General features: G+C 33.9%; 1 protein-coding gene across 39 annotated transcripts in view; it reads left to right on the top strand.

Moving 5' to 3' along the window:
- ZBTB20 (zinc finger and BTB domain containing 20) overlaps positions 1-12,702 on the top strand; it is an 838,196-nt gene that overhangs the window by 67,948 nt on the left and 757,546 nt on the right. For 5 of the 39 annotated variants that reach the window (XM_063704062.1, XM_055381684.2, XM_055381704.2 and 2 more), the window contains exon 2: positions 7,959-8,154. The exons of the other annotated variants lie outside the window; for them this stretch is intronic. The gene's annotated coding sequence lies outside the window, so the exon portion shown is untranslated. The remainder of the gene's footprint in view (positions 1-7,958; positions 8,155-12,702) is intronic. 39 annotated transcript variants of the gene reach the window in all.

The raw sequence follows: 12,702 nt of genomic DNA, 5'->3' as shown, positions 1-12,702 counted from the left end.
ATTCTGAGATTATGATATTTTGTAGCTATGCACACATATTTCCATTACTTCTGTTTTAATTATGATTATTGCATGTAATACTCATTAGCCCTGGAGAGTAAGTGGAAACTTCTTGAACACCTAGAGTGATTATTCAAGGCAATTCATACAGTGTGTTGATTCTAGCACTTGTTATTGTGCCCTACCTCAAGAATCTGACAACTTTACCATATTTTCTTAGTGAACAGTGTACTAACTTGTAAATAAGTTTATGTGGAATAAATATTAATCATATGTGAACTCATGATGGTATCAGTATAAACAGAATAATAGTGATTGTCAGCCCTTTATATAACTTTTTTTATAAAGTTGGTGAAAACGCTAACTGAAAAAAATGTAGTTCATGTATTATAGCAGTCCAATAACTTTTAAGCTTCTACTCTAATAAAATGGTTATTCACTTTGCAAATACATTCTTTTAATTCACTTGATACAATCTATTGTTAAAGAAAAGGAATATCAAAATTTCAGGGTTCAACTTATTTTTACCTCCTGGTTGTTGTGAGGACCAGGTGAGATGATTAACTTAAAAGACCTAATAAGGTGCCTAGCTCTTGGTAGGTGTTTGAGAAAATGTTAGTTGTTTTCATTTCTATTATCTTGTTATTACCATTGCTGGTTTCTTCATTCCCAACTACCTCAACCCCCATATCATCTACCCCACTCTCTCTCTCACTCTTCATATATATATATATATATATATATATATATATATATATATATAATACACACACACACACACATATTCTTACTGATAATGTTGTTCTATACTTAGACTAAAATGTATGAAATATGTGCCATAATGGTCATTAAGCATAGACATAAAATAATCGTCTGTAATTTTCCAATATTGAAGTTAGCTAAGAGTGAAGATCCTATCAGTGAAACATGTGAAAACTTTAGTTACTTGTGGATAAAATTTCTGAGGAGTTGTGAGGATGAAGAATAATTACTCATAAAGAATTTTAGGCACACTTTATATATAGTTTATGGTTTACCAGAGTTCTGGCTTAGCACTCAGTGTGATTATTCCTCCATAGCTTCACATTGCTCTTTTATTCATTCATTCATATCAAAAACAACATAGAATATCTATTAGCAATAACACATTGTTCTAGATAGCGTGAGATATACAAATAACAAGATTAGTTATATGAATTGTCTCTATATTTAAGAAGTCTATTAGGTGATTCAGATAGGGAAGCAACGAGGTTATGTGCATGGACTTTGGAGCCAGATTTTCTGTTTTGAATTCCTGCTCTGAAACTCACTAGTTATTTCACTTCAGGCAAGTTATTTAGCCTGGGTTTCAGTTTCCTAATCTACAAATTGAGGCTAAAAGTAGTACCTATTGGGTTGTCCTGAGGATTAAATGATTTGGTACAAGTGCATCATTTAGAGAAATACCGTGGTAAGCTCTTTTCAAGATACTAATTTTAGTTTCTTTTGATAAATACCTAAAAGTGAGAATTATGAATTGTATAACAGTTCTATTTTTAATTTTTTGAGGAAACTTCAGACTATCTTCCATAGTGCTTCACCATTTTGCATTCCTACCAACAGTGTACAAGGATTCAAATTTCTCTACATCCTCGTCAACACTTGTCTTTTGTTTTATTAATAACAGCCCTGACAGGTGTGAGGCAATTCCTCATTGTGGTTGTAATTTGAATTACTCTGAAGATGATAAGTGATGTTAAATATTTTTAAATATATCTCTTGGCCATTTGTATGTCTACTTTAAATAAATCTTTATTCAAGTCTCTCTTAGTCTGGGCTGCTCTAAGAAAATACAGGGTAATTTATGAACAACAGAAATTTATTACTCGTAGTTCTGGAGGCTGGAAAGTCCAAGGTCAAGGCACTGGCAGTTTCTGTATCTGGTAAGGGCCTGTTCTTCATAGATGGTGGCTTCTGTGCCCACACATTGTGGAAGGGCAAACAGCTCATCATCTCTTTTTAAAATTACTAGTCCCATTCATGAGTGATCTGCCTTCATGATTTAATCACCTCCTAAAAGCCCTGCTTCTTAATACTATCACATTGCAATTAAGTTTCAACGTATGAATTTGGGGGAGGGGTAGTATTCAGACCTTAGCAAATTCCTTAGTGCATTATTAAAAGTTGGGTTATTAGTTTTTTTTTCTTTTTGCTCTTAAATTATAGGAGTTCTTTATGTATTTTGGATATTAACCCCTTATCAGATATATCAGGGAATTCACCCCTGCTCGCCACGCCCCGGGCTGCAGACCAATAATGGTCCCTGGCCTGTTAGGAACTGGACTGCCCAGCAGGAGGTGAGTGTCCGGCCAGTGAGCATTACCGCCTGAGCTCTGCATCCAGTCAGGTCAGCAGTGGCATGAGATTCTCATGGGAGTGTGAACCCTATTGCAAACTGTGCATGCAAGGGATCTAGATTGTGCACTTCTTATAAGGCTCTAACTAATGCTTGAGGATCTGAGAGGGAACAGTTTCATCCCAAAACCATCCTCCTGTCCTTGGAAAAATTGTCTTCCACAAAACCAGTTCCTGGTGCCAAAAAGGTTGGGAATCACTGAGATATAAGGTTTGTAGATACTTTCTCCTATTCCATAGGTTGCCTTTTCACTATGTTGTTTGCTGTGCAGTCAAGATGTATAGTCTTACCTGTTTATTTTTATTTTTGTTGCCTGTACTTTTGATGTTACAGCCATGAAATTATTACTATGATGAATGTTATGAAGCTTTTCCTGTATGTTTTATTCTAAAAGTTTTAGTTTCAGGTCTTACATTTAAGTCTTTAATCGATGTTGAGTTTATTTTTGTGTATGTTGTAAGATAAAGGTCCAATTTTATTATTTTGCTGTTTTTCCCAGAACCATTTGTTGACGAGACTATCCTTTTCTCATTGTGTATTCTTGACACCCTTGTAAAAAATTAGTTGACCATTTATGTGTAGATTTATTTCTTGGCTCTATATTTTGTTTCATTTGTCTATATATCTACCTTTATGCCAGCACCATATTGTTTTGATTATTTTTGTTTTGTATTATATTTTGAAGCAATAAAATGTGTTGCCTCAATCTTTGTTTTTCTTTCTCAAGATCGATTTGGCTATTCATGGTATTTGTGGTTCCATGTGAATTACAGAAATGTAGAATTGACTCTATAGATCACTTTGGGTATGGACATTTTAACAATATTAAAGTCTTCCAATCCATGAACACAGGATATCTTCCAACTTGAATTTCTTTCATCAATGTTTTGTAGTTTTCAGTATATAATCTTTAATCTCAATTGTCTTCCTGAGTATTTTATACTTCTTGGTACTATTTTAGAGGGGAATTTTTTCCAATTTTTTTCAGATGGTTCCTTGTTAATATATAGAAATGCAGCTGATTTTGTCTGTTGATTTTGTGTCCTACAACTCTATTGAATTCATTTATTAATTCTAACAGTTTTTTAATGGAGTCTTTAGGATTTTCTGTATATAAAAGCATAGACTCTACCAACTAGACAATTTTACTTTTTCCTTTACAATTTGAATGCCTTTTGTTTCTTTTCTTTCCTAATTGCCCTGGGTAAGACTTCCAGTACTATGTAGAATACAAGTGCCAAGAGTGAACATCCTTGCTGTGTTGCTGATTTTAGAGGAATAGCTTTCAGTTTTTTCCATTGAAAACTGATATGTAGCCTTTTCATATATGTGCTTATCATGTTTATGTACTTCTGTTGGTACTTTGTTGTTTATCTAAAGGAATTGAAATCGGGATCTCAAAAAGATTATCAATGACCAAGATGTGGAAACAACCTAAATGTCCTTCTATGGATGAATGGATAAGGAAAATGGTATATACACACAGTGGAATATTATTCTGTCTTTAAAAAAGAGGAAATACTGCAATGAGACAACATGGCTAAAACTTGAGGACACTGTGCTAATTGAAATGAGCCAGTCATAGAAAGACAGATACTACATGATTCCACTTATATGAAGTATCTAAAATAATTAAATTCATAGAATCAAGGAATAGAATGATGGTGGTTGCCAAGGGCTGAAGGAAAGGGAAAATGGGAAGTTACTAATTAACGGACATAAAGTTTCAGTTAAGCAGATGAATAAGTTCTAGAGATCTGCTGTATAGCATTGTACCTGTAGTCAACAATACTGCACACTTAAAAATATTGTACTATTAAAATTTGCTAAGAGGGTAGATCTCATTTTAAGTGTTCTTACTAACATAAAATAATGTAGTAAGGCTTCAATAAATGTTAATTCACATTAAAATTATTATTAAATATAGCAGGAAAGTTAATGTTATATAACCGTAAACACAAAGTAATACAGTATTTAGAGGATGGTAATATCTTTACTGTGACTGGGAACAGTTGGGATCGGGGAGATTCACTGAATGAATTAGTATTTAAATTTTGAAGTATGATTTCTATAGTGTAAAAGAAAAAATAAAAAGGTAGAGGTGAGTAAAAATTAAAACTTCTGGGGACTTTGCAGTCAGAAAGGTTCCTATCAGAGGCCCAGCTCCACTCCCCACTATTAGTGTGACCCTAGATAAAACAGTCTCTGTTAGGATTCTACCTCCCTGAGTCGTGGTCTGATAACTCTCTCAAGATAGCATACTACAGCAATAGCGGGAATAACCTCGTTAATTTCCTTTTCTCAGCAATTGCTGTGCTGTGCCTGTTGTGCAATGTCTGCAAGCAAATATTTTATATATTTTGTTTAGATTTTTAGTTGTTTAAGGCAGGAGGTGTATGCTATTTCTGTTACTTCATCATTTTCAGAAGCAGAAAACCAACATATTTCTATTTTACTTTTCAATGAGTTGGGACTTACTGTCTAATTCTAGTAGCACAGTGTAGTTAGTTACCTTTTTTGTACTAACTAAATGGCAGTGCAAGTTTTAGTTTACTTACCTGCTTCCTTACTAAACTGGCTTCTTTGAGAACAGGTACTGTGTTGAGCTCATCTTTGTCACCACTACCAACCCACTATCAAGTTTGGAGTCTGGAACCTATCAGGCAGTTAATGAATACCTTTTACATTTATTTAATTACTGTTAATTGTAGTTCTGTGCCACACTGTGAAAGACTGAATGCTATGCTTAGAGATACATTTTATTCTGTAAACAATCTAAGGTTTTTGAGGAGGTGAGGGAAATTCTTTGAGCCTTTCATTTTAATAGAAGGTAATTCTTGAAGCATAAATATGGATGAAAGAGGTAAGAGGCTGAAAATAATTAGATTATTTAGGATTCTAGGCTATAATAGTGGAAATAAAGAATTGACAGGATCTAGTGATTGATTGGATGGGCATTGCTGAAAGGAAAGGTGAGAAAAATGACTTAGATTTTCACTAATTATGGACCAATTGTTTTAGAATGAAATAGTAGGGTTTTTTTGGTCTTCAGAACTTATATGGAAGATTTTAGCATAAAATTTTGGGAGCAAAGTTTCATAATGCAAAGAAGTAATTAATGGTAGGGATTTATTTAGTTTATTTACTAGAATTAAGTTTGAATTTAAAATATTTTATAATTCTTAGGGAAAGGTTTATTTTGAGTTAAATTTTATTGTATAGGGTTAATTTTTAATTATATTATAAATATCTCCTTATATACAATTTTTTCTCATAATCTCTTATCTTAGTTTATAGTTATAAATATTTTTAATTTCCCTATGCTTTCTTTAGTCTTTAGAATTCTTTGGTAATGAACTTAGAGCTAAAAGTTAATTTTGTGCCATTGAATGGTACAGCACTTGTAGCATGACCTAGGGTGAGAGTCATTTTTTCTCAAATATATTTTAACGTTGTTTTTGTAGTATGAGTTTTCATTCAAATTATTTTCTCTTTTTGAGAGAGGTTGGAAGAGCTTCTGAGCAAGTGGATGGTAGGAGTCGGGAATAAGAAATATCAGAACAATTAGGGAAACCCTCCAATGCCAAAGATTTATCTGTAAAACATCGTATATTAGTAGCCATTTGAAAAGTTAAAACACTTTTAACAAGAACTTGTTTACAGTAGTTTGAAGGAGATTATTTAGAACAAACAAGTTGAATACATGGAAAAGAAATATTTCTCCCAATTAGTTATTTTCACTTTGACATAATCTTTTGAGGAAGCAATGCTTTTCTTAAACTGTGTTCTAACCTGAAATAAATGACAGAATGTTTGAATCAATGACAGCATCCTGACAGGATAGGGGAATATTTTTGATACTGTGTTCCAGTTCTCATTTCAGTTTCTTACATGAACTATTTGTTACTCCTGTTATAGAAAATGACACTGATAATGACTGACATTTATTGAATCACCCCTTGTGCTTATAACTAAACTCTGAGGTAAATATTATCTTATTATTCTTCACAACAATCTCATAAGACAGATATTATTTTCATTTGACCAATGAGGAATCTAAGGCTAAATGAGATTAAATAACTTCCACAAAGTCACGCATCTGGTTATGCAGAGTTCATATGAGTCATTGATATAATTGGTAGAAGTGATTGCCAAGTCTATTGTGTGTACTGTTAAGGGCAATGAAAAGAGCCTTTCACGTTTATCCTGTAAACAGAGGAAGGTGAGCTTTTTGGAACAGTAGTGGAGAAGGGCCAGAGAGGGAGAGCCAGTGTTCTTTTTAGATTGCTATGAATGAGTGAACTTAATCAGAAAAGGCCGATGCCCCAGTGCAGCATTGTCTTTCAAAACTTCAGGTGCTGCTTTTGACCCTCTTTAAACATGGATATCCAAGGCAGCTTAAGAGTTGGATTATGCGTTGCTGTGACCAACTGAGGGGCCAAGAGCAATGGCAGCTGTATGGCAGGTTCTTATGACTCTTAATTCTATTTGGAGCACTTCCTGTGGGCAAACTCTTACCTGACACAGCTATTCGAGATCCTTAGAACCCATGAGACCTGATGCCATGCAATGAGTATCCCGTCAGTTACATCACTGAGACCTCAAAGTCTGTGATCTTAACCAGCATGCTACTTGGTATAACAAGCATATTTATTATTCATTGTATCTACATCAATTACAGAAAAGCCCAATACCTATTCTTCCATACAGTTTTAAACTCTGGGGTGATATAGAGCTTCAACCCGGAGGAAAAAATAATCAATTATATAATATGATCTCTTATTATGAATGGGAAACCCTCAAAAATGTATAACCAATTAGAAATTATTCAAATTTCTTTTACTCGCAAGAATGTTTAAATGTGGGTGAATTGCAGAGATAAAAGAAATAAACCCTGATATTTCTCAAGTTCTGCCATAAAGAAGTCTAGTTTATTGCCTTAGTTTCAAAAGAATAGTTTTCTAAGTATTTCAAAATGTCCGGCTGGCTGCCCCTTCCATTCTCTTTGGAAGCTTCTTTGTCATCCTCGTGGCACATCCCTCTGGCATGCATGACCAGCTGCAAGCTAAACCCTGTGGAATAAGAATTCTTTCATCCCTTTGTGTGATGTGTTTCATTTTCAGAGTTTGGATGATCCTCTTCGGCAGCAGCAGCAGGCATTGTTAGTTTCAATAGGCGGCCTGGATGCACAAGAACAGTCATCATAGAGAGACAGGCTCTCAGGGTCCGTCCCTTCATGTCATGGTGCTGTGTTAGATCACTTTCCTCTGCTGGATTAATGGCCAGAGAAAAAGGGAAACAAACTGTACCCAAAGGAATCCAATTAAAGCACTTGAACTTCACTGACGTCTATCCTATTGTTTTCTTAACTTCCTAACCTATGGTTAATTATTCTGACCAGTGGAAAGAAACAGCATAAACATGGGAATTATCTTAAATTCCCTACTTTGTTTAGTTTGTAAAGGCATCAAAATTTTACTGTGCAGGATGGAATACTAATTTGGTATAGTTGAAATTTTTTTTGGCTAATCTTTCTATTTCTTCTTTACTCTCCTCACCAAAGGCACTGCCAGGACTTACTGTACAACACTCCTTGGCTTCTGGAATTTTATCTCTGCTCACAGTCTACATTACAGCATTAGTTCATTCTGGGCACTTTAGCTTCCTTGAATCTCCAGTTGATCTCACACCCATGCCTATGATATTCTTCTCCTGGTTAATCAAGAATTCTCTATTTCTGCTCCGTCATCCATGCCACTGTAAGTAGGAAAGTAATTTAGGCTTTTGAATCACAGCCTTGTCATTTGTGAAATGACCTCCCTTGACTCTGAAATTCTCTGTCCAAAATATAAGCTAGGATTTCCAGTAATAACAATTTATATATATAAGATGATTGATAGTTTGCAGAGTGTCTTTATATATTTTATTTTATATAATTCTGACTACAGTTTTGTGAGGAGAGAACCGTTATTATTATCTTTTTTTTTTTCAGAAAAGGATACTATAGCTCAGCGAGGTGAATTGATTTACTCCATCACATAAGTAGTAACTGCCCGAACCTGAACTTTAAATTCAGTTTTCCCCACCAAGAGGTGATGGTTTTCTCTAGTAGGGAGAAAGTTTCTTTCTTAAAACCTTAATTTCTTTATTAATTTTAAAAGTTTTTTTTCTTTTTTATGTGAGTATATATGTTTATGCTTTGGGTAGGAGTCTTCTTATGCTGAATTGAGCTTGGGGTGGAATTTTGTGCTCTTAGTTTTTGTCAGTGAAGAAGTCTCCTACAATTTCTAATTAAAGAAAGATAAGAAGGAATGTATTACTTTTCTAGTGTAGAATTTTGGTATCATTGTGAACCTCTCTGCTAAATTTGTTTGTATTTTTCCATGGTAAATCCATTCTTCCAGAAAGCTAATATACCTATTAAATAGTATTATTTATAATTAGGAAATGGTAGGTATACAGTAGACTCCCTCTTAGGTTATTCCTGCTTCTGGACAACAGAATACTCTGAAAAAATGATGTGTTTCTGTTCATCTGTTTACCTGCTGCCATGCTTATCTACAGTCATTTGTGTTTGTTTTTGAATTTGTTTATGCCAAATGAATGTGCAATTGTAATTTAATTATGCAAACTGATGAAATATGAGTTCAAAAATATAAAGAGTTGTTGATTTTATGAAATTTAAGTTGGTGCTTTGGAAAGACTTTTTAAAGGTGAGTTGCTAAAACAAATTGCAGTTTAAAAAGGTGTGGGCTAGACAACTGTGAAAGATTGCCTGAGGTAGGGGTGAAAAAATGTAAAAAGCTGGAAGCATCCCTCATTCAGTTTGCTTTCCAAGTACCTTTAAGCTGTCATTGAGTTTAAATAAACCAAAAAAGGAAATCATAGGTGATACATCATGGTGTAGTTTAAGCAAGAAGGAAAACATGAAACTTTATATAGCAGATCAAGAGTCAGTGACAGCCATTGGTCCTACATCAAAGGGTTGGTAAATAATTTCATGTTTTAACTTTAAATAAGTTAAATATGTTAAAATCAATTTATTCAGTTTCTTTCTGTATCTCAATGTCCTTTTGTGTAAAATGAAAATGAAAATAACTTTACCCAAGAATTTTTTTTTTTTGTATATGAGGATTAAATGAGATGTGTAGTACGTAGAGCAATGCTTGGTACAAGTAACATACTAAAAAAAGTTAGCCATCATCATTATCAATGACAATCTGAGATCATCTGTTGTAGGGTTTATGTATACTTATATTACAAATATAATATTATGGATCATTGCTGCCAGCTATTGGAATATTTTAGCAGCAACGCATACTAGTTCTGTTTAGGTTAGCAGAGACATTCTGTCCATTTTCTACCTCCAACCTACCTTTTTTTCTCAGGATTTATGAGAAGAGCAAGTTTGATTGTAACTACCTATGTCAGTACGTGCTGAGACCTGAGATCACATGTGTGACATAAGTAAAAGCGCTATGTGTAGTCTCAACTGAATCCTATCAGAAAGCTTGGGATATGGAGAGTTCGTGGCATATTAGTGGAGGTGTGTGGAATGCTTACACAGTACTCACCCACACTGAACCTAGATCTAGCCAATGTGTTTCTGACTTAAACGAACACTCAGCTTCACACAGTTCTCTCCCGATTGAAAACAGAGGAAACAAAGGAAAAAGAAACAAAAGTCTTGACAAAAAAGACTGTTAGCTAAGCTAGAATAGTTGTATGGTAGTAGAACACTGATTCTAATAGTTGGCATTGTACTGTATGTCTTCCATTCCTAAATGCTTCTGCTGACTGCTAGGTTGTAAGTTTTCATTAATGAATCCACATTTAGAAACTGCATTTTTTGGAGGAGAATTAAGCTTTTACCTGCTTTCTTTCTGAATGCTGGGGCACATATTTTTGTATAATTTCATATCTTGTTTTCCTCCGTAAGCATGTGCTCTTTGTAGAAAAGAGACTCACGCTTCAGAGTAGGAGACAGCATCAATACTGCTGAAAGTTTCCTCTTGGTTTGAATGTTATAGTGGTTGATTCAGTGCTGGAGGCATAAGAATGAATGCACTATCAAACTATCAACTTTTTTTTTTTTTTCAAACAAGCAATGCAATACTATCTACAGTGATTTACATGGCATTTTTCTAATTTTTTAAAAAATCAAGTAGGTAGCAAAGTGGAATTTGAAACATTTTCCCAAGTTGAAAAAAATTTAAATGGTATAATCTAAAGTTAAGTGCCCATTTGCTTAGTATCACTATTGGTCACTTTCTGGGCCTATAATGGAAATTAGGTCTATTTGTTCTTCAGATTATAGTCTATCTTTACCTGTCGTGAAGCTTTTGGATAAAAGAAATACAATCATTCTATATCGTGCCTTATCATGGCATTGGAATTCCCACAGTTCATTCCTATCTATGAATATTATTCAAGTTTCTTCTCTACTCTTGTGCTTTTATTTGTCATTACAAATTCTATCAATTTCAACTGTCCTCAGCCTTTTGCCCTCAGATGTGTATTCTTCATATATTTTCTTTATTCTGCTGTGTGTCATCATTTTGTTAGCATGTATCCTTCTTTTTAACCTATACTGTTTATTCTTTAGTTTGTTGATCTAAATTTCACTCATTTTGTCTCTTTAGGTATACCATTTCCATACAGTTATTTTACATGAAGACAACAGTAAAACATAAAAAGTAGGCAGCAGCCCAGAATATCGCAGCCTTTATGTACTATACAATACATACTATTTATATAATGGGTTAGGTATTCAGGCTTCTATCTAGTAGGGATCTACACATCATACTCTTCTGTTAAACCTGATATTTTTAAGGAGGTAAGATTTAAGAGGATTTCCTTCTTTATATGACATACCTGTCAGTCAACATGATATTCAGAACCCATTGTTAAGTACCTTTCTAGGCAGAGAAAAGAACCAGTTTCAGTTTGGATATGTTTGAAGTGCTGTGTTCTTGACTCATATGCCTGGATTGGCCCAGCTCCTTGATATTTTACATTTTAAGTTGTGGATTAATGCATATCTATAACTGGTCCAGGATGTACTGCTAAACTTGAGGTGATGGGTTAATCCACCACCATTGTTTTGCTGCAACAATAAAATTGCGGCAGGCTAGCAAGTTAGCTTTAGTGCATATTAATGGCGAGCATATCATGGTACATGAAGTTGATACGATAGAAGAAGTGTACAATTCAAGTGCATGTGCATGTGCAATGTTTCTGTTCTATTTTGCTTAGAAGGCAGTTTGAATATCATTATAGTGGTATAAAAGGCAGTAACTTGATCAGAGTTCTAGGTAAGAAAGTTTTTATTTCTCTGTATCAGAGGGATGTGCTGTGGAGGACAATCTGAAGATAAGAATACCAACAATAGAATCATCTTTTTTTTTTTTTTTTTTTTTTTTTTACTGATTTTTCAAATAGCATATGTCTTTCTGTTAGGTTGAAAATTTTCACTGTGTTATCCATTGAATGATTTATATGCCCAAATAAAGATTAGATTGATGTTCCATATAAAGACCTGCAGAAAAATGTGTGTATATATATAAATTTTTTAATAGGCACTCATGACATTTGACTAAATCGATCAACTATAATAATAAATATCATTGAATTATTGGCCCCATCAAGTAGTAGGCAAACAATTGCTTCCCGGGTTTGTGGATGTGATATTATTTCTAATTTTATTTAATCATTTACTAATTCACTGTGCACCTATTATGTTGGGGATAGTATTTGGCATAGTAGGGAATGTAAAGATGATTAAGACACAGTCCTGTCTACTAAAAGTGTGCAGTCTGGTGGTATGGTATAGTACATTTCTTAGACTTGGCCCTTACTATAATAATGTGTTAATTCCTTAATTATTTCACATGATAAAAGTCTAATTATTATTGTTATGGTCATATTTAATTTACATCTTCAGTGTTCTGAATAATAATTTAATGTACTACCAATATATTTAAACAGACTATAATCCCTAAAAGATAAAGATAAAATATTATAAATATAAATGTAAAATATTATGGTAAAAGCACTTCAATAATTTTAAATGGTTTTAACTGGTTTTTAATCTTTTCACTCTCTTTTGTTGGATTCCTTTATTTGGGAGAAGACAGGGGAAGGGACATTTGGCATTTGGTGTTGAAAATCCAGTGTGAATAGAAACCTGAGAGGAGACTTTTGATTTTCTGATTTCTAGTTCCATAATATGCAAGGTGAAGAGCCACAGGAGATGAAGATGGAGGGATAAGTAGGTGCCTATCATGAAGTGCCTTATGTGTGCCATA

The sequence above is a fragment of the Gorilla gorilla genome, chromosome 2, assembly GCF_029281585.2.
Source record: "Gorilla gorilla gorilla isolate KB3781 chromosome 2, NHGRI_mGorGor1-v2.1_pri, whole genome shotgun sequence".
Lineage (NCBI taxonomy): Eukaryota > Metazoa > Chordata > Mammalia > Primates > Hominidae > Gorilla > Gorilla gorilla.
The sequence above is the reverse complement of the archived record's forward strand: the minus strand, read 5'-3'. Positions and strand labels throughout refer to the sequence as shown.